General features: G+C 42.2%; 1 long non-coding RNA gene across 1 annotated transcript in view; it reads right to left on the bottom strand.

Moving 5' to 3' along the window:
- Positions 1 to 26,536, bottom strand: part of LOC137860403 (uncharacterized) — a 47,404-nt gene that overhangs the window by 4,626 nt on the left and 16,242 nt on the right. Inside the window, exon 3 of the long non-coding RNA XR_011098888.1 lies at positions 14,876 to 14,977. This is a non-coding gene — a long non-coding RNA (uncharacterized lncRNA). The remainder of the gene's footprint in view (positions 1 to 14,875; positions 14,978 to 26,536) is intronic.

The following is a 26,536-nucleotide window of genomic DNA, read 5'->3' as shown; positions in this document are numbered from 1 at the left end:
TTTTCTTTTTTTTCCTTGTATTTTCCTTTTTTTCCCCTTTTTTTTCCCTTAAAGTAGGATGCGATGCTACCAGGCCCCTCATCAGCTGCAGTCTACATGCACACCCCCAGTGCCACAAGGTTAGGTAGGAAATACAAGACACAGCTTTCCTCCACCCTAGCCCAAAATTGCTCTGGGTTGCTGTTCTTATGAGGTTTAGCTGCAAGGTTGGTTTTGTTTTTTGGGGGGAAAGCGAGATTTCCTGAACCTTTTCTGAGACGTGTGTGCTTTGTAACACGTCTTTATCCCCTCACACACCTGGGGAGGACTCTCAGTGCACACACACCGAGTGTAATTTATGCTAAGGGGCCTGTTATGTGTTTTACTCAGATAAAGTGCATCGGTAATTAAGAAACGCAGCATCAGAGGTACAACGTGCATGTAAATGCGCAGAAAGGATTCTATCAACCAAACGCATACCACTGAAGAGCATTCAAAATCACAACCTAATCAGAAACCTACGCATATATATATATATTTATATCAGTATCACAAACCCTTTGACATCCTCAGCACTGCTAACACGCTGACGAGAAGCCGACGGAACACAGCTGCCTTGGGCAAACTTGCATGCATAAAAAATGAAGTGACTTGATTAATCAGTTAAAGTTGCTGAATCATGGGCTTGCAGCCATGCCTGCATAGCCTTGGCTATCGACAGGAAGCAGGGATTTAGATGAATTTCCATCAGCTGGTCCCCAGACCTATATGGCCCTTATCTTTGCCAGCATTTTGATGAGAAATAGAACCTCTGTCCTGAAAAATGAGCCTTGTCACGGGGGTGGAAGTGTGCATACGGGAAGGGAATCCAAAGGTAAGCATCAAAAGGAAGCGGAGCTGAGAAGAAGAGGAGGGAAAGCTGCGAGCAAGAGAACCCTGACTCACTTGGAAGCCACCTGCAGTGAGGGCAGCCGGAGGCCCCGGGCTGAGCAGTGGCTGAAGGCAGATCCCACCCTGAGCAAACCACAACTGGCGTTCAGCAGTAGCACCAAGGAGAGGGCAGCAAGAAAAGGGGAAGGTGGGATGGCTGGGAGGGGAAGCAAAAGCAACCAGGCAGCAAAGCTAACAACAAGTCGCTTTCTCAGAGTTGCTTCAGCAGCAGCAGTGCAGCCACAACGGGAAAATGAGAGCACTTCTGGGCCTGCAGGGCCTGGACTGCCTTGCCACAAGTTTTCAAAAGCTAGAAAGGCTGAAAAGAATACTTTTCATTAACACATAAAGAACAAATTGTCTGGAAAAAAAAATGAAATAAATTTCCAGGGAAAACATTTATTTGACAGTGAGTGTGGAGGCTCCCTGCACGACACATCCTACTCACCCCAGTCCCCACCTCGCCTCAGCAGGATGGAGGCTGTGGGACAAGGGGCTGCCTTCCCATGCCAACCACGTGGTGCTTTTTGGTACTGAGTTCAACCCCCTCCACGAGCAGAAGATGTAATCCCTGGGTTAGATCCTTATGTGACATGAACAACCTCTGCTCCTCCGAAGGGCAGTGACTCAGCCTTTTTGCACCAAGACAGCAACTTTTGATTAGAGAAACCACAGATCATCAGCTGGACCCCAGTGGGAGCTGAGAGCCAGCTCTTTTTCTGCCACCCTTCTCCTGCCCACGGCACCTGGCAGGCTGAGGGTGAGGAGGGGAGGAGAGGCCCTGGGGACCGGGCCAGGCAGGAGAAGGCACCCAAAGGAGGCTGTGCCTCTGGTGCCTGCATGCCCTGCAGGCCAGGGCAGAGAGACCCGTGACGACACAGCTGCCGAGTCCTCCCTGCCAGGCAGCTGGTCAAAGGCTTTGCTTTTGCAGAGCATGAGTGAAGTGTCCTTGAATCAGTGCGTGGAATAAAGGGAAGCGAAGGGCAAGCAGCCTTTGTGCCGGGCCTCTTACGTTTCCTCCACACTGACTGTGCTGCACTTGTGAATGATCACATTAACATATATTAGAGGAGTTTGTGTGCCCGTAATGGAAGAGAATGTCAGACTACAATATCTTATCCATGAAAATGGCCAGAGTAATAGTATTTGTCAGCTAAATTAAAAAGAAGATGCTGAACAGGTTGCTCTCTCCGCCTAAGACCAGTACCTCTTTGGTAAATACGTATGTACTTCACTCTGAACTGACTGTGTGTATTTTCCAATATTAAAAGATAAAATACAGTTCTACACCAAGTTATAAACTAAGTTTGTGCATTGGAACAGATTTTTACAGCTAACTTAAAACCTCTTGAGAAGAGGAGGTTTGTAATGGAAATGCTGACAAACCCTTAACTATAGCGCTGGGATGTTTTTGCTATTACGGCCAGGTAAACCAACAAGGTAATTCAATGTCGTGCTCCAGCTCTGAGACACTAACCTGCTCCTCCTGGTCCCAGCTGCTGGGGGGAAGTTAAATATAAACTTAATGAAAGTGCAGCAACCGCCTGCAGCGCGGGGTGGGTGGAGAGGGAATTTGTCCCCGGGAGATGGCTCAGTGGTGGGGAGGGACTGGCTGGGTCAGGGCGAGCAGTGCCTGGAGCCTTCGGAAGTTTTCCTCTCAAGGCAAAGGGCCAGGTGATAAAGCTGGCAGAGAGCTGCAAGTGGCCAGCCCACAGGTATCAGGGCCAGAAATGAGCAGAAACTCAGGGGACTTGCAGTGGGGGTGCTGAGAGCATCAGCGACGCTGATGGGGCTGTGGGACAGGGAACAGAGGACAAAGGTGGCGGCAGCAGGAGTGCAGCGCCTGCCGTGCTTTCACACCCAGGAAAGGCAGCTGCTCCTTTTTGTGATGTATGAAATTACCGAGACGACGAGGAGGAGCACACGCTGCCTCTCCCTGCACATGAAATCCTGAGCAAACTTCCTGAGCTTGGTGGGCTGGTAGCACTGCCTATTGTCAAGACCATCTGACATTTCCAATTACAAGCCCCTACTTTCAGCTGCTTATAACTGTCATATTTTGACCAGTAACTTGTCATTTTCCATCCCGGGCATCTGCCTCAGGCTGAATTTTTTTGGAAAGCTTCAGCCAAAACAATATAGCTATTCCCAAGGGCAAGGCCAGGGAACAATGCACTGTTTTGTAATGGTAAAAGAGAAAAAGAACTGACATCCGCTTCTTTAAGATGCACCACGTCTCCTCACGCTTTGGATAGGGGAGCAGAAATTTAGTCAACTTGTGACCTTTGCATTAAGGATGGGCCTTTTGTTACTGCTGTGGAAGTCCAAGCAAGTGTGGCCAAGTGAGAGCATTTGGAAAAATAAAAATAAAGATCCAGCCTGACTTCTTCAGTAAAGACTTTCTGTCATGGGAACTCTAAAAACTCTGCAGATGCTGTCCTGCTGTGCTCATCTTGCCCTTCGGCTCATCCAGACCGGGGGAGCCCCTTCCAGCCCCAGCCTGAGCTGCTCGTCCCCTTGCAGCACTGCCTGCAGCGCAGGCTCACGCACCTGCCACCATGGGTTATTACCAGGGCCACGTTAACCGATGGGCTGTGCAAAGACAGGGGGACCAAGCAACAGTGCAGGGGTGGGAAGCCTGGTGCAGCATAGAGAAGGGGGCTGAGCCTTGGGAAATGAACCTGAATGGTGGGGATCGGGACCAGCCAGGCAAAGACAGAAATCTGGAACAAGGATGAGATGCAGAGAAGGCGAAGTGATTTGCACCCATCATCCCTGCTGGCTTTCCAGGACCGGGAATAGGCTCCTGCATCCTGAGTGTCACCGTCAGGAGGCTGCCAGAAGATCTGTGCCATCCAGCCCTGCTCAGCAGGCAGCAGCAGCTCCTCCAGCCCCCAGCACCGTGTGGCTCTTCTGGGTTCACATCCCAGCAGCAGGAGCTGCAGCTGGGAGTGCTCCACGTCCTGGAAATGAGATGCCAAAAAGAACAGCACACATTGAGCCATGCAACACGTCTGGGTTAACCAACCTTCCCGGGCTTACAACGCAGGCTCTGGGCAGCAGTCAGCTCTGCAGGGCACCATCCAGCCTGAACCAGGACCCTTCCTGTGCCTGCTGCAGCCTCACAGCCCCCTCAACCTCCCCGACACATGAAGCAGCAACCTGCAGTAAGAACCTGTGGTGCTAAAACTGCAACGGGATTTGCATGCAGCAGCGGTGCAGGCAGCTTCTGTTCAGGGAGTTCCTAAATTTTGCATATGAGAATTTCCAGTCTTTTAATATGTCCTTTGAATATGGAAATCTGGGTGAAGGAAAATGGAGGGTGTTCTTCTTCTCTGAAAGTGTTGTTAGATGATGCACCCTACCTTTACAAAAAGCTGATGTTTACTACCACAATACATTTATTTTGAAACTCAGTTCATCTGCTGTAAGAAATTACTCAGACCATTAATTTTGGAAGCCAACGCCGAGAGATCACGAATGTTAAGAATTCTAATTATGTTGGGTCTGGGAAATTTAATGAATAAAAGAGACTTTTCATAAGCATCTCAAGCCATAATATTTTAATGCTATTGGCATTAATTAAAATATCTGGAATTTTTAAAGGAAACCCTTCCCTTTCCCTTTAAATTTTTTACTTCTACCACCAGACCAGAAGCATCATTTTGCTAAAGCCATGAAGAATAATGTTCTTTGTGGTTGATCATCTCATTTATAATCATGTCATGGCAGGAACAACCTTTTGCTGAAATTTTGTTTATGCTTCAAAAATTTCCTCCTAATAACTTCTTCCCCATCCCCCATCCCAAGCACCAGCAGGCCTGGATTTGTTTCCCGCACAGGGACGGGGAGATAAAGGTCCAGATGATTTGGCACCGTACGAGGGACTGAGCTCTCTGTGTCTGATGAATGGCGCTATCCATCTCGGAAGGCAGTGATTCCCTCCTTTACAGCTGTGGGGAACAGGGGACTAACCTTTGAATTCATACTTCGTCATCGTCCTCTGACATTTGTGGCTTTCTGCACGCTGCCTTTCTTCCCAGCACTGAAAGTGAAGGAGCATGCAGTCTCCTGTGGGTTTCTCCACCAGGCAGGGGGTCCTGATGGGTTCGCTGCCTCCTCGTAAAGGCGGTGGCTTTTCTAGGGGCTGTGGGTGCTGTGTGGGACAGGAAGGTCGTGGCAGCCTCACCCTCTGCTACGTGACCAGTCGCAGCAATGCTGAATGCAAAGGCCGGCAGGAGCTCAGTCGTGGCTTTGCGAAGTGGACTTACTCCCCGACTTGAGAGCTCAGATGAGCTCAGAAACATAAAAGGCTCTTTTTGTCTCTGATCTGAAGCTGGCAGGTTTTTATTTGGATCTTTTTTTAAAGCATCTATATAAATTGCTAGTTATTAATAGCGGGACCTCACCTTATTTGATGCTATTCTCACTTCTTGGAGTGTCTAATTAAAGGAGGGACACAGGCCCCGCCGTGTGCTGCTCAGCCTTTGCTTGATTGATAAAAATGGAGCTTTTCAGCATCTGGAAGCGCCGTGGGCTGCCTCTGGTGTAACCGGAGCTGCTGCCATCACCTGGTCAGGGCAAGGTCAGATGCAATGAAACATCAGGCGCGGCGAAGAAGCTGCTGTGCCTTCCAAGGCACTTAAACAGGTATTTTCTCTTGCAAAGGCCAAAACTGTAGCTGCCTGGAAAACGAAAACAGTATTTTGCAGTGGATCAGGGGAAGCAGAGTTTCCACTAGAGCAGCAAATAACAAAAAGAGGAGGTTGCCTTTTATTTCCACTGAATTGGGCACAGCCTCCTCCGTCTCCGAGATGCTGGCACAAAACAAAGCTGCTCCTGTTGGGAGGCTACACGCCGGTGCATTGCAGAAAGGAGGCAGGTCACTGCTTCCTGGCAGTCTTTCCTCCTCCACGGCAAATATGCCGATTCAGCAGGCTTCCCAGCTTGCCTATGCTTCTTTCTGTGCTGGGCACAGCCAGGTGTCACACAGGTGAGGCCGCACACGGACATACAGGAGGCCCAGAGGGCTTTTATCTATTTTCTCCATGCGGCTGAGAGAGCACTCAAAGGCGCCTGCTGATTTTGTGTGTTCGGTGCCGTGGAGAAGAAAATCAATGTGGGAACTACAGATGGCTTCGGTGTTGCAGGGTAATCCAGGCTGCCTTCCGGTGGAAACAGAGCTGATTTACCCTTAATGGCTTAACTCCACTGACCATTACATTTTGTGTCATTATTCAAAGGCAAACACCGAACAAGCATTCCCTCAACACGCCCACTTCTTTCCAGCGAAGGAGGTGAGAACCATTTGAGCATCCTTTCAGACCTTGTTTTAGTGACTTCGCATATTTTCAGGAAGCTTTTCTTCCAAAATGTATCTGATATTGAGCTCTCTTTAGCAAGCATCTTCTCCTCTTTTTTTTTTTTTTTTTTTTTTTTTTCCCCATGCCTTGGGATCCAGTATCATTTCCTTGTTTATGCTGCACTCCAGTGCTATCAGCCATCCTCAAGTGTTTGTCTCATCGCCTTCAAGACTGCACCCCTACCCAGGAAAACAGCGAGGGACAAACTTTCTGCTCTCTGCAAGCTTTTCTCCCAATAAGCCAGAAAATAATGTTTATCTGGCTCCTATTCTTAGCCAGCGATGGACTCCCCACCGAGACCCCCTGCCCTGTCAACTGCTGACTAATCGTGCCTGCAGCAGAAGTAATCCAAGCTAGGGAGCTATTCGGCAGCAGCAGAAGGAGCCATTAAAACAGATTATGCTCTCTGCTGCCTTTCAGTACTCACATGAGAGCATCAGCGTGCTGAGGCGCTGCCCCGGGGCACACGCGCCCAGCAAAGCCACCCTGCAGTGTCCCCTCGGCGGCTCCACAAGGCTCGCGCCTGCAGCAAATGGCAAAGCCCAGGGCAGCGAGGTCCGTGTGCGCCCAGGGACCAGGGCTGCAAGGTGATGCTCATGGGCACAGTGCTGGATGCTGCTGGGATTTTTATTTTTTAGCTTTCTTATCCTTGGCACGCAGGCAGCAAAGCAGCTCGGTATTTGATTTGAATGAGTCCTCCTCTGAGACTTCAAGGGGAGCAAACCCTTGGATTCAGTAGAGAAAAAAAAAAAAAACACACACGCACACACACACACACATACACACATCGATGTCCTGGAGGTAATTCGGCCGTGAAACTCAGTGGCTGCCAGGCACTAGGAAAGGCCCAGGCCTGGGGTGAGGGGTGGAAGGAGGATGTTGGCCATAGGCTGCTGGTGTATGCAGCCCGTTCCCTTAGAGCAGCTCAGTTCCAGGCCTCCATGTCGGTCCTGGGCACGAGGCCAGTCCTGTGGGTTTGGGTGCCCCTTTGAAGACTCCATCTCAGGTTCAGCTTCATCCAGGTTTTGTTTTCTGGAGGTACCACACCTCTGTCTCTCCACCAGCTGCATCAGGTGTGGATGCTGTGGTGAGGTCTGCTTCTCCGGCTTGTCTTGCTCAGATCCAGACCCCTTTTTCACCCCTGGGGGTGCCCCTCTCTCTCCAAGGGAAGCTACCTGGGCTCCTCCATTCGGTGCCTCAGCATGCCCAAGTGTGACTCCAGGCATGATTTTTCTTGGGCACATGGTGCCAGTCTGACTGCGAGGTTCATACCCCTCCCTCCAGGCAGTGTTACAAAATAAGCATGCAGCCCCCCCTTACATCTATGAGCTCAAAGCAGCCACCTCTAGCTGAGCTATGGCCACTGCTAATAATGTAGTGTCTCAGAAAGGGACAGTGGCTGACACAAGCTGGAGGACAAAGGACACCAACAAAGCAGTTACCTTGGCTGGACAGTGAATGAGCCACCCCTTCAGCTCTGGAAAGCCCCACGCACGGTTCAAGGCACATGGCTGCACCTTGCAAGGCTTCCTCCCTCCACCCTGTTTAACGGTGTGACATGAAAGCTCCAGCCCAAGCCAGGAGGACAGGCACTTGCAGAATGTAGCTATTTACCTTGCAGGTTTTTAAACCCACAGAATTCAAACAGGTTATGTAAAGCAGCAAAATCTACACAATTTAAATTGGCCTGACTTCTGAAAGCTGCAGGTTCCAGGACCTGAAAGAAAGCCTGCAGCTAGACTGAGTATCCGAGGGAGGTCCTTTCGGCACACAAAGATCAAGCAGGAACTGAAATTCAAACACACCTTTACACCTAGTTTTTATCTAATTTCAGTTTCACGCAAAATAATGTTGCCCTAGAAATAAAATCCCCCCATACGTCTGCCACGGCTCTACAATGGCCATTTAGTGGTGCAGCAAAGCGAAGCACCAGGTACGTGGCAGCTCTTTGTGTCACTCACAACATGCCTTCCAATTCTAGAGAGCTGCTGGCATGTTCTCCAACAGGGTTTCTTGTTACATGGCTTAAGAGTTTGGTCATCTTTCTGCTAATAAGAACCATGTAGAGGAACGGGACACAAGTAGAAAGCGCTGCACATTAAAATCCAGCCAGCTCAGGACACCAGAAATAGGATCTACGCAGTTCTGCAAAATGAATTTTTATGATTTTCCCAGCTTAACATGGTAGCATTAATATTTCATTACTAGATTTCACTATGATTTTGGTCCTGTTACTGTCTCAACCAATTTATTGCTTGAGAAGTTATTTTTAATCTTCAGCAGTAACTGAGAATATACCCTCAGAAAACCTTTCCCCATGTGGAATTTCTTTGCTGTTTCGTTACAATTGAGGTGATGCTGTATCCCACAGCTCTTTACAAGAACAAAATATATACGGCATTTTTAAGTGGGTGGGGAGGGAGGCCTAGCGCTCAGTTTCTAGCTCAAAAGTTTGTGTTACCCACTTGTCTTAATTTTTAATTATAGAATTTCAGGCACTAAGGATGGGGAAGATGAGTTAAAAAGCCATGGTCTCATACAAAGAGGCTGACTTTAGCTCTGGGCTCTCCGTCCGGCTGGCCCCTAGGGTACTGCAGAACTGGCACACCAGCAACGTGCCTTTGAAAAGTGAAGGTGTGTGTCTGGGCTCTGCCTCCAAGAAAGCTGAGGGTACAAAGGCACAGGCAGCATTAGGCCAGATTTGTTCTTCTCTAGGTTTGTGATTTAGGGCCCTGTGTCTCAGAGCCAGTCCTGGCAGCCGGAGAATGAGAAAAGGTCAGTGGCTGCACAGGTTATTGTCCTGAATGTTCTGGGGATAGATAAGATGGGAGAGGGGTGCAGGGAATTCTCCACCAACCACTGACATGAAGCAAACTGACCCCTCACCATCCAGGAAACCCAGGTGGTTCCCAAAGGGACAGTGAGAGAGGCACAGGGCAGTCAGCAGGTCCTGTGAAATCAGCTCCCATGAAATCAGAGACTTTGCCTGTTTGTCCCCATGGATATAAATCCAAAATGTTCCCCTGCATGCTGGCAGGAATCCACAGGGCCTCCTACTTCATAATCTGCCCGGGGTCTTCCACAAATTCACCCTGGAGCAATACAGTTGAGCACAGTCCTTTGTGCATGCCAGAATGACACGCCTAAGCCCATGCAGGTACCCATCTCTGAAATGTATCGTCACCAGTTCAACCACATGAAAAAGGCAGTGTTGGTTCAGTGGCTGTAGGTGTGCAGCCTGACAGAACACCATCATCTGTAGACACCTTTTCGTGACCCAGACTCAGTGTGACTTGGTGCAACAACTTCACCCTTGTCTCTCTGAACACCACTTTGTCCTCCTCCTCTTCCCATCTCTGCATGAGCCTGAAGGATGACTCTGCTTCTCCTCCTTTATCAGCTTATCTAGAAAATATCTGTTCTTCCCCTCTGTCATGTCACCACAGCTACAGTCAAAACAGCACCCTAACCCAAAGACAGCCTGAAAGGATAACTGTGTTACACATCTACAAATAAGCCCAAGCTTCAGCGCCGTGTATTTAACGATAGTGACATATGTCAACAGCACTCTGTCAGATCTCAGTACACATAAGGTACCTGCTTTTTGAGGGTTTTTACTGTTCAAGCACTTCTAAAAACCTCTTCCTTGGCAATCACAGCTCTTCTAATTTGGGGATTTAAAGCTGATTCAAAGCAGAAACACAGAACACGAATGTTTCACTCTGATATTTCACACTTCTCAAAAATCTCCCAGCCTGCTGGTGAGTGGCCCCAAACAGAATAGATACAGATGAGTGCATCAGTGTTCATAAAAGGCTGTTTGGGGGAGAAACCAGGAGGTGGGCTCATACTTATGCCTTTAACAGACTCCAGAAATGACACTATTCCAAACCAAATGGTCTAACTTTGACACTTACAGCACCAAACAACTTGTAAAAGCCTTCTTAGATTCTAAATATTGGGTATATTCTTCACAGGGAAGATGAGCAGCAGAGTCAGACTTTCCAGTGAAAATGTTTTCTCCTGTAATCTTTCCTGAGCTGAGAATTGTAACGAGTGCAAGGAAATTACAAGCTGCTATAAAAATTACAGAGACTAAAACTACCATTTTATCCTGCATTAGAACAATTTTAACATTGTTAGAGGAATACATCTTAGCAATTTTAAAATTATTTGAGTCATGACAGAAAGACTCACAACTGCAATATTTATCTTTCAGATTCATCTTAGGGTGTTCCTGAAGACTTGCGAGATGTCACATTATATAGCATTTTGTGGGGACTGGAGAAAGTCACTTTGACAAGTAAAGCATGTAAATTGGAGCCATTGATTATGGAGGATTTAATTTTATCTATTCTGTATTCATAGTACGATAAATAAAAAAGACTTCAGTGGTCACTGTAGGACTGCAACAACTTCTACAGAAATGCAATTTATAGTTGCATATTTTTTAACTGTGAGCTTTGGCATACATTTGATTAAATTCTGCTTTCCAGAGCACTTAATGAGAATTCTAATTCTCTGGAGATTTCTACAGGCATGACAGGTAAAGAGGAGTCTATCAAGTCATAGCTGTGATTGTTAGTGCAAGGAGCTAGCTCCTTTGAAGAGAAATAAAATTCATAAGCATACATGCATATCTTTTAATATTGCCAAGACAGACATATTGGCAGAGCAATAAATACTACAAAGATTTATTACTCACTCTATTTACCAACATATACAAATCCAAGTGATTCTTGTGAGGTACAACATCTTTCAGGAATGTGCTTGAACAGAGTGGCTCAAGCAACCCATATTTATTTTGGGTTCTGTCAAAGGATTTGGGGTTGATTCAGTCTCTAACATTCAACAAGTCATCCCAGACTTCAAATTAAGTAAGGAGTTTAATATTTTACACCCACTTTTCAGATGGGGACCCAGAAGCATACAGGTGAGAGATCTGCCATGGAAAATAACTGGGCTACCAGCTACCAGCTGGGAGAAGAGTGCAGAGCTTTGAAGCTGCACCCCAAAGCTCAGCCATGAGGTCCCAGTATTACTCTTCAGGTGAGTTTAGTTTTCCTGCTGCCATTACCATTAGTCCTGGAACTAAACTGGATTCAGACCCCCTCCTCCCCCAAGCATATAAACACACATAATGAACCTTAGTATTTATTATTTCAGTTCTCACTATTTGAAGTTGTTGTTTTTTAATAGTGGCCAATGCTCAGTATCTAATTCTTACACTGGAATTAAAAACAAAAACACAAACATGCACACAAAACAAAAATAAAAATAAAAGGAAGAAGCAAAAAAAAAGCACATGAAAAGAACAGATTAAATATAGCTTGTGCTTATGCTGATTTCCAGAAATAGGTTAATAAACACTGCCTGGATGAAAGGAGCCTCAAGCGTTAAAGAAAGAAATCAGAAGGTCTCACTTAAGTGATTTTTTGGCAGGAATCAAATTAACGAATATAATATGGATTGCTGACAAGGTGCTTGATCATTCTCTGCAGTAAGGATTTTTTTATGTATATATTATATTTATTTATAGATATATATGCATGAGTTTGTGTATGAGTTGATTCCATTAACACTTCATTTGATAATGATAAATGGCATTTTTATTTAAAAGGAAAATATTAAGAAGTCCTGATTTGCAAGAGCAAGTTAGACTATATGCCATTACTGTGACATGCTGCATTTTCGTCTCCTTTAAAAAACACAAGCCGTCAGTACAGGACTTTGCTAGTAGAAAAGTACATAAACATTTTATTTAGTCCATAGGCAATTTTCCTCTAATTCAATCTGCAAATGACATAAAGTTGTTGGGATTTTTTTGTGTGTGTATGTGGGTTTTTTTCTTTTTTAGGAGGAAAGTGGAGGATAAAATGAAAAGAGAGACACAAAAGAGACTTAATGAGATCATGGAACTCTTTCTTAAGCAGTACAGCATCTTAATTTCTGGTAAATTCAAGCAACCTCCATCTGGGGGTTGATTCTGTCAGTCTGTATCTATGTCTGTCTGCCTTTATCCATCTCTCTAGGCATTCCTCGCTGTGGCTTGGGAGCACCACTGAAGGAAACAGGAGCGCTGTATGCAGCGTAGCTGCAGAATCCAGCCCCTGTTTGACAATGATCGGGTCTGACATTGACAAGCACTTATACCCCATTCTCCGGCTCTTTTTGTTCGGCCTTGGATACACGTGTTGTCTGGCAAAAGTTAAAAATAAAACATTTAGGGCTACGCTGTGGTCAGTTCTCATGTGCCTCCGCAGTGCGAGGGGGAGGGAGGGGAGGGTGGAAGCAGCCAGGGCTCAGCCTTCTGCACCACTCGCAGCAAGGTCAGCCAGAGCTGCTGCGAGAGCAGTTGGTGCCACCCACAGCACAGGGCTCCCCATGAAAGATGTTTCCCTCTCAGAAGTAAATCACCTGAAAGGTCTAAGGGACGCTAAGGCATTGCCCCCAGTGAGTCAGGCAGCAGATTTAGCTGGCCACACCCCGATGCAACCAGCCCCTGAGCCTCAGGGCTCTCTGAAAATTTTCCATTGAAACTTTCATGGGAAGTATCTGATTTCCTTGAAAATGTCAGCATGTTTTCATTTCATTCTGCTAGACAAATTGAATAAGGGAAATGGAAGAGATATGAGCAGAAACCCAGAAAACGTAATGGCTGGGGGAAGGGAAGGCATTCAATTTGTCAATGAGAAACCAATATTTTCAGCTAAACATTTTGGATTAAAGTAACGACTAGTCAACCAAACACCTGGGGAAACCCACCTCTTATTTGTGAGCAGCTCCATTTCAGCTCGTTATGGAGTACAGCTGATTGCTTCCCTTTGCTTCTCAGTGCGAAGGGAATAGGTAAAACATTCTTCCTCAGATCCCAAATTTGCTAGGGCTGGAGAATCTCCTTGCCACCCTAGTCTGCTTGCTAAAGCTGCAGAATTGTCATAATCCTGCTCTGGATCAGAGGTTTATATGGGGTTAAAAGCTGAAATGGTTTTGTATTAATGTGGAATCAGAATGAACGGGAACAGCCCACTGAGCCACGGAGCAGCTACAGCATGCAGACATGCTGCTGAATCCCTCGGACAAACCCATTTCCATCACTGAATTAGTCAGAGGGGTTCTCGCCACTGCTCCTGTTGAAGGCTCTTCCAGAAACTCGTATCTTTCATTAATAACCCTTCTCTAAAATACAGGGTAAATTACTGATGAGCAGTTTGCACTTCGTTTATGTAACAATATTGTCAAAGCTTAAAATGTTCCTCTTCACTCCTGTCATGTTTATGGCTGTTTCTTTGAAGCCTTCAGTACGCTGAGTGAACACATCAAACTACTCACCTTTCTAGGATGAATTTCTTTCAAACACAGGTGGTCACAGGTAGTCACCATATTCCTGCAGAAGTCTTACCAAAGCTTTCTTCGGGTCATTAATTCTTCCCTATCTCAACTAGAAATCCTTCTTTTGAAATAGTGCCAAAATATATGCCCAATTCTCCTGTATCAGTCCCACCGACAAGCCTTACCTTATATTAGAAATTGTCATTAGTCCCAAGCTACGTGACCTTGCTACTTGAACCGTTGAATGTAATCCCATTTATATTTCCCCAATCCTTTAGGATATTCTATTTTTCTGTATGCTCTGAGCCTCCTTGCTATTGACAATCCCTCCCAACTTCAGCCATCAGCACATTTCTCTAGCAGGTTCTTATTCTTTTTGTGCCTAGTTGATTAATGAAAATATTAACGGATATAGGTCCCCAGACTGTGCCTTCAGAAACTCCATTTTTATCTCCCTCTAACTTGGTATTTCTTCTTTCAGCATCATCTGTTATCTGCTTTAGCCAGTTCCTACCCATTTTACAACTCTAGGCCTAATCTTCATCTTTTCCAGTCAAATGATTCTCCGTGTAGCTCTGTGTCAGATGCTTCTCTCACAGCGTACATACATCACATCTATTGCCATTTTATTTGTCTAAAAAGATCAGGATAATCTAAAGAAAGATTATCAAGATAATCCAGTAAATCTGCTTTTGGTAAACCGATACTGTATTATCCCACGTCTTCCATTTGCTGTGTTTTCTGTTGCTCTTCTTTCCAAAATCACTGCAATGCCTTGCATGCTACTGGTGTCACGCTAATATGCCTATGCTTAACTAGATGACAGTTTTCTCCTATCTTAAATATAGGAATCATGTCTGAAATTTCGCATACCACTCCCACTTTAACATATTCCTAAATATCCTTCAAGTAGAAATGCAGTTTCAAATGCCAATTCCTTCAGACTACAGTGACGCAGATCCCCTGAAACAGCACTCCTTGATTTTGATTTTTACTTCTACCTCAAAAGGCATCATTTCCATCCTTCCAAATTCACTCCCATAAAGCCAATTTTCTCCCATCCAAGTTCAGAGTCATTGTCCAAATTGAACACTGAGGCACAAAATCATCTAATTTTTTGAAAGCATTTATGCTATCCTTAAACTCATCCTCCCTCTACCCAATGACACGGTGACTTTCCTCGCTCTTATCTAGTTTTCATGGCTAAAAAACCCTACTGTTTGTTTCAACTTCTTTTGCAAGTTCTAAGGTGGCATCGATTCTCATTTTACCTCTGCAGTTTGGGATCTTACGCTTCCTCTCAACCAATGTATTTCCACTTCTGGAAGACTCTGCCATTTTGAAATTTCAGAATTTTCTTCCAGTAGAAATACCTGCAATGGAACAATATCAGAAGAACATTTATTCTAAAGCATTGCCAAAATTTGTTATTACCCATTATATGGTATAACGCAATTTCTTTATACTTACTGACTTCAATAGTGCCTTATATTTGAAAGTGTTGCTTCACAGATTCAGTACAGTAGATTTACTGAAGCCTAACATGCATGTCTGATTGGAAAGCAAACTTCTAACCCTGTAAGCAGTTGATATCGCGGATTCTGCATGGCCCACCCGCTATGCATATTGATTGGGCAAAAATGTAACCGTGCAAAGTGTAGCTGCAGCTGGAAATGTCCCTCAATCAAAACAAAGCTACTGGATCCAGATTTAATCTTTCTCTGACTCTGTATCAACTTTGCAAGTCAAAAGAGGGTTTCTCTAATTGTCACCTTTGAAAGCTCACTTTCAGATCTGCAGTCAAACTCAGCCTTTATTTTCTTCTCCCTAATCACCAGCACCACAGACTGTATAATTAGCAAGTGAATGACAATTCAGGACCTGCTGCAAAGCCCAAAGAGTGAGTTCATTTGATGATCAGGCCTTTTAATTGAAACTGCAGAAGGGATATGGCAATCCATCCCCTTCTCCATAGCAATTTTGATTTTATAAGGCTTTGAGCATACAAGTATATTATGGGGTTGACTGAAGGAAAAACAACACTTTAAAATATACACTTGTCAAAGATTCAAGTTAAACCATGAGGCTGTGCATTTGTAAAGCCCTTCTTCCAGTCATCCTTAGAAAGGTGCGAAGTTCTGGAGCATTACAGGTTTTCAGATCCCATGAATTCCCAGTTTATTTGTATCACAACAAAAGCAAGACCTAAAAACTTTCAAGTGGTCTTAACTGCAGTACAGATGTTGTTTCATGGGAAAACTAATGTATTTCTAATATAGCTGTTCGTAATACTAATTCATTCTATTCCTGATATTAAGTATATATTAGACATGCTCTGGGGTGACGTATCATTTGCCACTCATTCTTCTGGACTATATATGACAAAAGCATCCTATTACACCTGTACTGGAGAGAAAAGCACTTGTCTTAAGCTTCTACTTAAATGCAAATCCACCTCTGAACTCTATCACATGTTAAACCGAGGATTAAATGCTGTGACAAATCAGGGTCTAAATTCCAAATTCTATTTAAAAAGTAAGAGTGTGGCTATTGTGGTCTGTAGTGTCACAGACTATATGGCACAGCTCTTCACAGTTATCTCCCCCAGTAGTTTCTATATGAGTATTGGTGTCACAATAAACTCACCTTTAGGTATAACTATATTATCTTGGTGTAGCATTTTCATATTTGTATAGTATACAGGAATACCTGTGTAATTCAATTTTGTACACACAGATGATACCTGACTGTAACTGTTAGTACTAATTGGAAGATAAGCATCATACCCAGGTTTCGTATACAGGAATTCAAACTTACGGGATAAATGATTTACTTTATGATGTAATCAAGATATAGCTGCCAAGTCAAAACCAAGTTCATCCTCAGCCTCATGCGTGTGGTCAACTCATGTCAATACAATGTATTTAACTCATTTTAAAACTTTAACCAAAGTCCTACCCCCTTGGACTTTAGATTGTAGATTATCTGCACAGTAGATATTAATTAACATATTAAATATTAACATATTAAATCATAATTTCAAGTATCTTACAAGTAGTATATAGCAATATCCCTGCTTTGGTACCACTGAAAAGGCTATTCCTGTCTTAACATGTAGAAAAGATTATTAATGTCCTGTATCCCTGGTCCCACGGTATTGATTTGCTGCTCCAGTTCACAGGAATATGTTACTAAGGTAAGTGACTTATCTCTTTCCTTATTGAAGTATTCTCTAGGTGAAGAAATGTGGCTTTCCTATACTGATAAATATCTTGTTTCCATTAGCAAGATGGCAAAAAATAATACATTATCCCCTGCTTTGACATTTCAAATAAACCTGTTTGTTTTGTTCATTGGCTCAGAAAGTGGAACTTTTATTCAGATAACCAGAAGGCCATATATATAATGAACAGAATATTTTTAAACTACAAAATACTGCTTGGATAATGCAAGTTTCAGCAATAAGTTTTTTTTTCTGTCATGGATTTTGCTTTGATTCTCATCTTCTGTTTCATTTAGAATTCCCAGCCCTTCATTATTAAATTATAGCCTAAAAACTATTAAAATTTACCAGTTAGAACTGACAGATACTTTTTCAAAGTGAAAAGATAAGTGTTGATTTATTACAAAAAATATTCACATCCCTACCCTTCACACGTAACCAGCATCTGCCCAGCTTACTCAGAGTAGCTGCTGAATTTACCAGCCCATGCTCCCCCATGACTGTGGATACTGTGAGGTGTCATTGCAATGCACTTGTCAACGAGACAAATGCAGCTTCAGGATGTATCCAGGAAGGTATTTCCAAATGCAAAGAATTAACGCCATGGCACAAGGAACTCCTATCACCTCCTCTCAAGTATTATGAGTAATTCTGGTCCTCTGATTCAAGAATGGAAAACTCAAACAGGTGCAAACAACAGGGACAGGAGGGATTAGGGGGGAAATCGAGGAAGAGAGGGGAAATGACTGCAGTCAATGATTAGTTTAACATTAGAAGCACCTTAGAAAGAACAAAAATCTGTGCTACAGGTCAACGTTGCCACTAACGCAAAAAGTATAAATGGGATAAATTTAGGCTAGATATTAGAAGGTTTCCAATCAGAAGAGCAGAGACGTTCCAGAACAACCTTCCAGTAAGAGTAGTGGGGAAATAAAATCCAACTGCTTGTAAAATGGAGCTTAATATAAATGTACAGGATTATATGATTTGAGCACCAGTAACAACAGGGGATTGAACTTCCTGCCTGTTTCCATTGTGAATTAACAAAGCAACAATCAGACTTTTACTTGAACTCCGTTATCAATAACAATGTGTAATTTTATGTGGTTTATGTATTGCTAGAGCTGAAGGCCTCTTCCAAACTCGACAAAATACATGCAATGAACACAAAAGCTGCTAACAAGCTGGTGAGTTTTAAAATGTGGTAAAAGTGGAATATGTTAAGGGGAATGAGGTGGTAAGCAACTCAACAACAGCTCAGCCCAGGTGCAAGTTACAGCAGGTCCAAGCTTGGGGGGAAAGCAATAACATCAACTACTGCAAAGCAAAATGCTTTCGTGGAGGGGAAGAGATGGCTCCCAATTCAAAGAGAGCAAAGAAAACTATCTTCACACGTCTGTTGTCAACCACTATGTTTAGTGTAAATGGAAAAAAAGAATCTAGAGGAAGGTCACTTCTTGAGCCATATCTGTGTGGGAAATAGAATTTTCCTCTCATTTCAGAGAGGCATTACAGTACTCCACAATGCCCAACAAGTACAGTCAGAGCAGTCAGTGAGCCAAATCCCAGCAAAATTGTCATCTATAAGATTGTTATTAATGAATTATTTTGAGAGAATCCACTAGGACAAAAGAAAATCCATATATAAAAACTATTTCTTATGCCAGGCATGAATTTTCTAACTAAAGGTGACAATCCTCATACTCCACTAAAGGTGCACAGAAGTAATAAATCCAGTATTAAATAATAAGTTCACTATGCCTTTGGCTATACAACAGTTTCAGCTGGATTTCTTTTCCACATTATAACCAGTCACTGATATGTATTCTTTAGATCTCTAATGATAGCACAGAGTTAAATTTAGGAAATATAAGGAGTAGTTCTTTGTGATACTTTTTTTGACTAGAAACAGACCATAAAGGAACTTATATTTCATTGTGACAATGTTTTCCTATCATTTCACTCGAATTATCATTCATGTACAGTATTTATTTTTAATTTAAAATTAAAACACTGAATAATTAAGTACCATAGAGAATACTAATGTGTGGAACAAAGTGGGACAAATAGACTCTGTCTACAAGATTTCTATGATCCTCTCCCCATTAACATAAGCATGAGTTCTACTGGGTATTTACATATTAGATTTGGCAAGCAATAATACAATGAGAAGTAATTTCTGCATTAATATTTTCTCTTTCAAATAAGACAAGTTCCTGAACTTGTCAAACATAAATGCAAAATTATGAAAAACAATCTTAAGCAAAAACTCTTGTTATTAAAATGCATGGCAACTAATTATTGATCTGATGCTATTCTGCATAAAGAAGACATGCTTGACTGAACAGAAATATTTTTAAATCATTAATATACATGTGTTTATTTTACTGAGTCTAAATTGGAAGTGGTAGATTATTCTTATTGTCTAACGAATTAGGAAGTGTGACAATATGCTGTACCGTACTGATGTATGATATCTTTCTCCTTATACTTATTAATTTCTGTCAAATTAAAACCAAAACACTACTGGAAATCTTGAACAGCCATAATATGAAAATCAAATGTGAATTGCTATTAGAAAAGCCATAGTACCTTAGATTGCTCCAGGCAAACACACAGAGATACAATACTAAACACTGTCTTTGTATAAGAAAGGAGAGGAAAAAATCTCTTATGGGACGTGCTGCCAGTTGAAGCTGAAGCCCTGTCAAAACTGCAGTTCTTCTGTGGGAACATGGTGAAATCGAAAATCTTTGTGCAGCTGGGGTTTCTCTTCCCTTCAGTTTTCCACTTAAAACAAAAAACCTAAGTGAAAATCAGTTCACAGCAGATTTGCCAATGCATCATTTCACTCTAAGGACAGATTAATAATTTCTGAACTTATTTCAACGGAATTTCATGGCCAAGATATTCTGTAATTGTACACCTCCTCACAATGACCTTTGTACTATACTTATTTTACAAAATATCACTGGCAACATTTTTTCCATTCCAACAAGCTTCAGAATACATATATCTTGATATTACTCTGGAATTATTATGGTGTAGAGTGCTCTGTAAATAATCAATGACATGCCTCATTCACTGTAAAATTCTGAAGAGCATAATACTGAAGACTGTTCATCTTTAATGCACTTTGTACAAGTCAAAGTTAACCTTTATGGAAGGTACAAGCTCATTTTGATGAATCCCTTAATCAGCCACAGCAATCTAACTCTGGATTAATCTAATATTGTAGGAATATCTGTGTACCCGCTGCACAATGTGACTGCCCCCCAACGAGGTGCTGTAACAGAACAACTCACTTCTACAGCCTGAATAACCCAAAAGTTCTTTGGTAGCTTCTTTACAAGGGGACTTAGACACCGTTTGTAGCATCCTTAGCACGTTTCCCTTCATTGAATCACGGAGGCAAAGTAGCAAAGTGCTTTCGCAGATGAAATGTTTTATAAGTTTATATCCCACTGCCAGAACGCACAAGACACCCAGATGATATGTGATGCACCCAGAGGCATCAAGTAGTTAAACATATTCCCCAGAGTGTTCTCTTCCAGAGAGTATTAACACATTGATACACTGCTTGCATATAGATATATCCTATCTGAAAGTGAATTATTATGTCACTGGAAACATTTTCAACATTGAGACTCCTGTGAACTGCTGATGTCAGGGAGAACTAGATACCAGCTAGAAGTTTTGGTTGTATAACACTGAAGACAATTAGGACAGTTACAACAATTTGTTCTTCTAGAAAGTAAAATACAGTCTTAGTTATGTTGGTGATCCAGGGGTCAGCTAGGTGAAGTTATCATCTCTCTCCATGACGTTTGCCTTCACTGCCTCCCTTTTGCCAGTGTGCAATGCTGCTCTGGAAAATGTAATGATTACCCTAAAGAAAATATCCGATGTATGTGATTCATTTGATCTTAACACTTCTTTTGGCAAGGTATTTATAGCTCTAGAACTGGTTCCTCTTTGCAAATCAGGCCTTTTATCATACTCTGTACCCTGTTCTCTGGGGACAGGCTGGGGGACTAGAGGCTGAAGAACAGCCCTGTGGAATGAGATTTGGAGGTTTTAGTAGACATCAAGTTGAATATGAGTCAACACTGTGTCCTGGCAGCCAAAAGGACCAAACATATCCTGGTGTGCATGAGGCACAGTGATTGTGCTCTGCACTGGTGCGGCCTCGCTTCAAGTGGTCTGTGCAGTGTTGGGCGCCACAGTATAAAAAAAGGCATAAAACTATTAGATGGTGTCCTAAGGAGGGCTACAAAGATGGTGAAGGGCAAGACGTACCAGCAGTGGCTGAGGTCCCTTGGTTTGTTCAGCCCAGAGCAGAGCAGGCTGAGGGGAGGGCTCATGGCGGCCTGTAGCTCCCTCACGAGGGGAGCAGAGGGGCAGGCACTGAGCTCTGCTCTCTGGGGACAGCGACAGGACCCGAGGGAACGGCATGGAGCTGGGACAGGGGAGGGTCAGGCTGGGTGTTAGGGAACGGTTCTGCACCCAGAGGGTGGTCGGGCACTGGGACAGGCTGCCCAGGGCAGTGGTCACAGCACTGAGCCTGTCAGAGCTCAAGAAGCATTTGGACACTGCTCTCAGATGGTTTGGTTTTGGGGTGGTCCTGTGTGGAGCCATGATTTGGACTCAATCCTTGTGAGTCCCTTCCAATTCAGCAATTCTACAATTCTTTTCTACAATTCTGTGGTCCTTTGTGCTCTGTCAGTGTTGGGTGTGCGATATTGTGCCACTGTGATTCACTGTGCCTCAGCAAGATTTCTATTGCTCTAGGCTCTCCTGTCAGGGGCAAATCACTCTTGAATTGCACTTTTGCACTTGCTGCTCTTCTGTTGAGATGTTTTATTGCTTTTGTAGATATTGATCTGCTTTTGGAGTTGCTGGACCCAAACATCACTTTCCATGAAAGTGTTCAGGAGACGAATTTCTGTAGGAATGAAAAACTCCAAAACTCTTCTCTTACAAACTTCCCCTAAGCTGTGTTTTTCAGAAGCAAAGGAATGATTCATATGGAACATGGTACTAATAAAGACCGGAACAAGCAGTAGTTCCTCACTGAAAATAGTATGAAAAAGGATATACAAAGGTCTAAACCAATATTTTTACAGCCCCTAGCCTCTAGGATATCTCCAGGACCACTATTCCCATGTGCAAATAGTAAAGCTCTATTAGACTATGGGTGAGGCAGGCAGGACAATGATTTTATTTTGGTGAAATCACTTTGCCACATCAAACATAAAATCAGATTTCCCTGAAAACTGCTTACCAAATCTAAGCACAATTTTCTATCTTTTGGTAAAAATAAGACAGTCAATGAATAAAGCTGTGGGTAACACCAACCACCTTGGGAGGAATCGCTTCATTTCACTTACCCAACAAAACTACATTAAAGTTTGCCCCTGTTTTCACAGTAGAATATACTTTTGGTTTTGCCAAATACCGTTTATTCAAAGTACATCCAAAACTCCATTACAAATGAAAGTAATACAAAGTAATCAACAAAAGATGGTTGATGCAAACATGTCACCTTAGCCTTCAGGGATTTGGGTGAATGATTGCCTGAACTCTTTCTCTTTTCTTTCTCCCCCGGACAATTTTCTTACATCTTTATTCCCTGTTGCTGCTAGATGGGAAAAGTGAGTATATTATTTGTGCTGTGGTAGTACATAAAGGCTCATCTCATAAATGGACCCCACTGTGTTATGTTTTATACACCTTGCAGTTACATATTATTTCTACCAATAAAAACAGTTAAAATTTTAACAGTTGTTCTCACATTGATCCACTCCTTCATCTCAGCCTTTCCCATCACTGAAGATTGACTAGGATATAAAAATGCAGAAGCAGAAATAAAGATTTTTAATAGGTCAGATCTCTATGACTTAGAGTAGCTTGGATGAGGTCAATGGAGCTATACTGATTTATGGCAGTTGGAGATTCATCTCCCATGGCATATTAGTCCTATATCTATATTTGGGAAGAAAAATTACTACCAGAAAAAAAAAAAAAAAAAAAAAAAGCAAAAAAAAAAAAAAAAGCAATGCTTTTACAATGTTTTACATGAATACTCAATAGTAGCTCAACAACTATTTTGAACCTCCTCACTAAGAATGTATTGAATTGTGAAAAACGTGCTGTTCTTTTGATGTAGTAAGTTGAGAGCTCTTAGTGAATCAACTTAATAATGAATTCTTTCAGATACTGATGAAAATGGTTCACTTACTAAGGAACTTAGCTTGATTTTGAAATTAATGTGGTAATTTAAAACTACTTCGGTAAAAAAGGTTTAATGACAGCTGAAACCGGAAAAGGATAAAAGATGGAGGTTCAATGAATAAAGCATTTGCTGTTTCTGCTCTCCAGGTTTAGTTGATGACTAACATCAGTGCTGTTTTCCAGGACCATTATTTGTTATCACATAACAAATAGTTCATGTCCAGCTCCTTTTAGGGTAGACAGACACAACATGAAATCTCCCAAGTAAATTCTGGCTGCATTGAAACTGGTGGCAGAACTCCATTATTTCTATGGTCTCAGCTTGCTTCTAACCTTCATAAACTAACCTTAATGAAACATATTGAGCAACAGAAATTGCAGTAAGCTGTGGATCACCAGTTCTTTGTCATCTTATATCCTGCAATCACACAAAACTGCCGTATTCACCCTTGATGCCTAAAATTATCATTTCTAAGGACACATTCCTGATACAATGTAAGAGATGAGGACAAGCAAAGGCTTATTTTTGGTGGCTTGGATTTGGTCATCAATGAAAAGCTGTTCACATGACCAGGAACAGACTAATCTTATTTTCTCAGCACATTAGGAAATGATTCATTATCTAATCTTATTTACATCATAGTCATCCAAGTCATTCTCTTACTATTTTTTTTAATCTTTAAATCTCATCTAAATAGATTATGCCAGTACAAGTTGTGTTTCAAAATCCTACTTCTGATTGCCTTCTGGTCAAAAAATATATACCGTCATAGGTATTCAGTCTACACACTGAAGTCTAGTCATCATCTGGAGTAAATGGTCATTTCTTGTGCAGAGGTGTAATCAATTCCATCCATTTTTGGAGTTCACATCTATTGAAATATTAGCTAATATTCTGGGCAGAAAGAATTTCAGGAATCATCAGGTATCTTCTAAAGTGAATGTTGTTAAGCACCATATTGCATCAATTGGTCTATATCTTTAATATCATGCATTAAAAACAGTTCACAGTGACACTGTGTTGGCACGTGTGTCAAAATAAAAGTTGTATGTGCAGTTTGAACAGCATAAAGGGGCAGAAAAAGGCCTGGGATGAACAGTACACAAATGTACATGTTCCAGGATATTTTTTCTCATGAATTTTCCCAACTTCTTTAACTAACCAAATTATCCAAACAACCTGCAACATTTAAAGATGAAAGCCATATTTTTTCCAAAAATCTTAGTAGTAATTTTGTTCTCAGTGCACAGGGGATATTTCTTCAGATATTCTGTGAATTCTGGCCCAGATTTTTAGCCCTTGTAAATCTGGACTGTATATTCTGGCCATAATTGTTTCAAAGGATTCCTGAGAAATCTGGATGTCACATTTTCCTTACCATTAACTGCAGAAGGCAAACTAATTGACCAATGTGTGGCTGTTCCACACCTTTGTAATTCCCCCCAGCACATTTAAAGCCAACAAGAAACCCACCGGGGCTAATGACCAAATCCTCCACCTTTTCTCCAAGTCTCGTTGCTGATAAAGGCATTGTCTTTGCTTCCAGTAAAATGCTTTGTTAAGTTAAGATGCTTTGCTGCTTCTCTTGAGACCTTTATATATGGTCTCTATAACCACAGTATCCAGTATGTTCAGCATTTACAGAGAATTGCTCATCAATGAGAAACTGAGGCAAAGACAAATTACATGACTTGCCCTGAGACTGAACTCAATCGAACTGAAATTGAACTCAGATTTCCTAAGTCCCAAACTGATACTCTAACTGCTGGAACCGTCTGTCACTAAAATAATAAAAAATTTAAAAGAAAATGGTATGCTGTACCCATCCTCCTCTATATTATTATAGCATGATTCTCTTGCTTTATTCTGTTACTAAAAATGCACAAGACACTGATCCAAAGGAGGCTTTTTCTTGATTTATGATAAGGCTCATAATTCTAAATCTGTCTAAATGTAAGGTTGCATGAAATCCTAGGAAGATTATAGGACAAAATATTGGAGAAAAAAAAAAAAAAAAAAAATCCTAGCTTTGCCCAGAAAATAGGATCATGCTTTTTTTTTTTTTTTTTTCCTGAACAGAATTTTATTATTTCATTTCAGATTACTTCTTGATTTGGGAGGGAAGGAAGAGGGGAGAGGAGGGAAGGTGGTTGTTGGTTTTGCTTGTTTGTTTTGGGACTATTTTGCTTTGGTTTTTGGTTTGGTTTGTTGATTTTGGTTGTTTGGTTTTTTTTTAGAGAAAAGATGAGGCTGTGTCTCTGAGAAAATCAGAGCATCACAGCAATTTAGTCAGTTTTTGCAGCATTCACTATATTGTGCAATCCTCAGACTGTCCCTTTTAGGGTTTTTCTCTGTATTTACAAATAATACAAATGACACTAAAGTAGGGCTGATCACTGGAACTCTGAAGGATATAGCTGTTTATAGAATAGCTTTGCTGCCACTAATAGATAGATGAAGGGTATAAAGGAAATGTAATATAATAAGCAGAAGAGAAAATACAATTCCCAATGTAATCATCCAAATTTTCAAGAAAAAATTCACCGATTAGTGCTGGTATCCTCACTTCATTTTGTAATGTCTTCCTGTTCTCTCCTGTTCACACAATACTAGCATCCACATAGTAAATAATGCTGATATTAACAGAGATGCACTAAAACTAAAACAGGTAAGCTGGTAATGAGGTAGTTAACATGAGAGATGAAAATGCCCTGGGTGTATTTGACTGCTCCAACTCAACCACTCTCACTTCAACAGACAGCAGTAGTGAAGGTCTGTAATATGCTAGTATACATTAAGAAAGAGGTATATCTGTAACAGAGCCAATAAAATTACATTTTTTCTTGATAAGACCCTGTGGTGATAGACCAAATTTGGAATATAATGTCCAATTTTGGTCATAAGAGTGGAAGACAGATGTAGATAAAATGGAGAAAGCACAGCAGAGGGCAACCAAAATGATTAATGTACTGGAGAAGCTAACATAGTAGCTGAGAGAATGATGAAATGGGAATTATTTAGCCTCAAGGAAAGGTGATTAGGAGGTGAACTGACTGAAATATTTAAACTACCTATGGGTTATTATAAAATTAAGCTTGAAGATCAATTTGAAGTTTCCTGACAGACCAGAAATAGGGATGCAAGATTCCATACACTATTCTCACAGGTCACTGTGGTACACAAGGTAGCTGCAGGAGATGCCAGCGTTTGGAAACTGCAGTACAAATGCGTGAGCCAACATGTAGGTACAGACACTGAATAACCTGATGTAACTGGTGCGAGCTGAAGGCTTGGCCATCTACAGCATCAGCAGCAAACTCCCTCACTAGCAAAAATCTTCTGGATGAGTAGAAATTGCTCTGTCCAGATCATCTCCACTCAGAGATGGGGCTGCCTGCATCTTGTCATACCTACATAATGGCTAAACATCTGGTTCCCAAATGGAGCAGCTAGTTTCTTACCAGCAGGACCAAT

Source organism: Anas acuta, chromosome 8 (assembly GCF_963932015.1).
Source record: "Anas acuta chromosome 8, bAnaAcu1.1, whole genome shotgun sequence".
Taxonomy (NCBI): domain Eukaryota; kingdom Metazoa; phylum Chordata; class Aves; order Anseriformes; family Anatidae; genus Anas; species Anas acuta.
The sequence above is the reverse complement of the archived record's forward strand: the minus strand, read 5'-3'. Positions and strand labels throughout refer to the sequence as shown.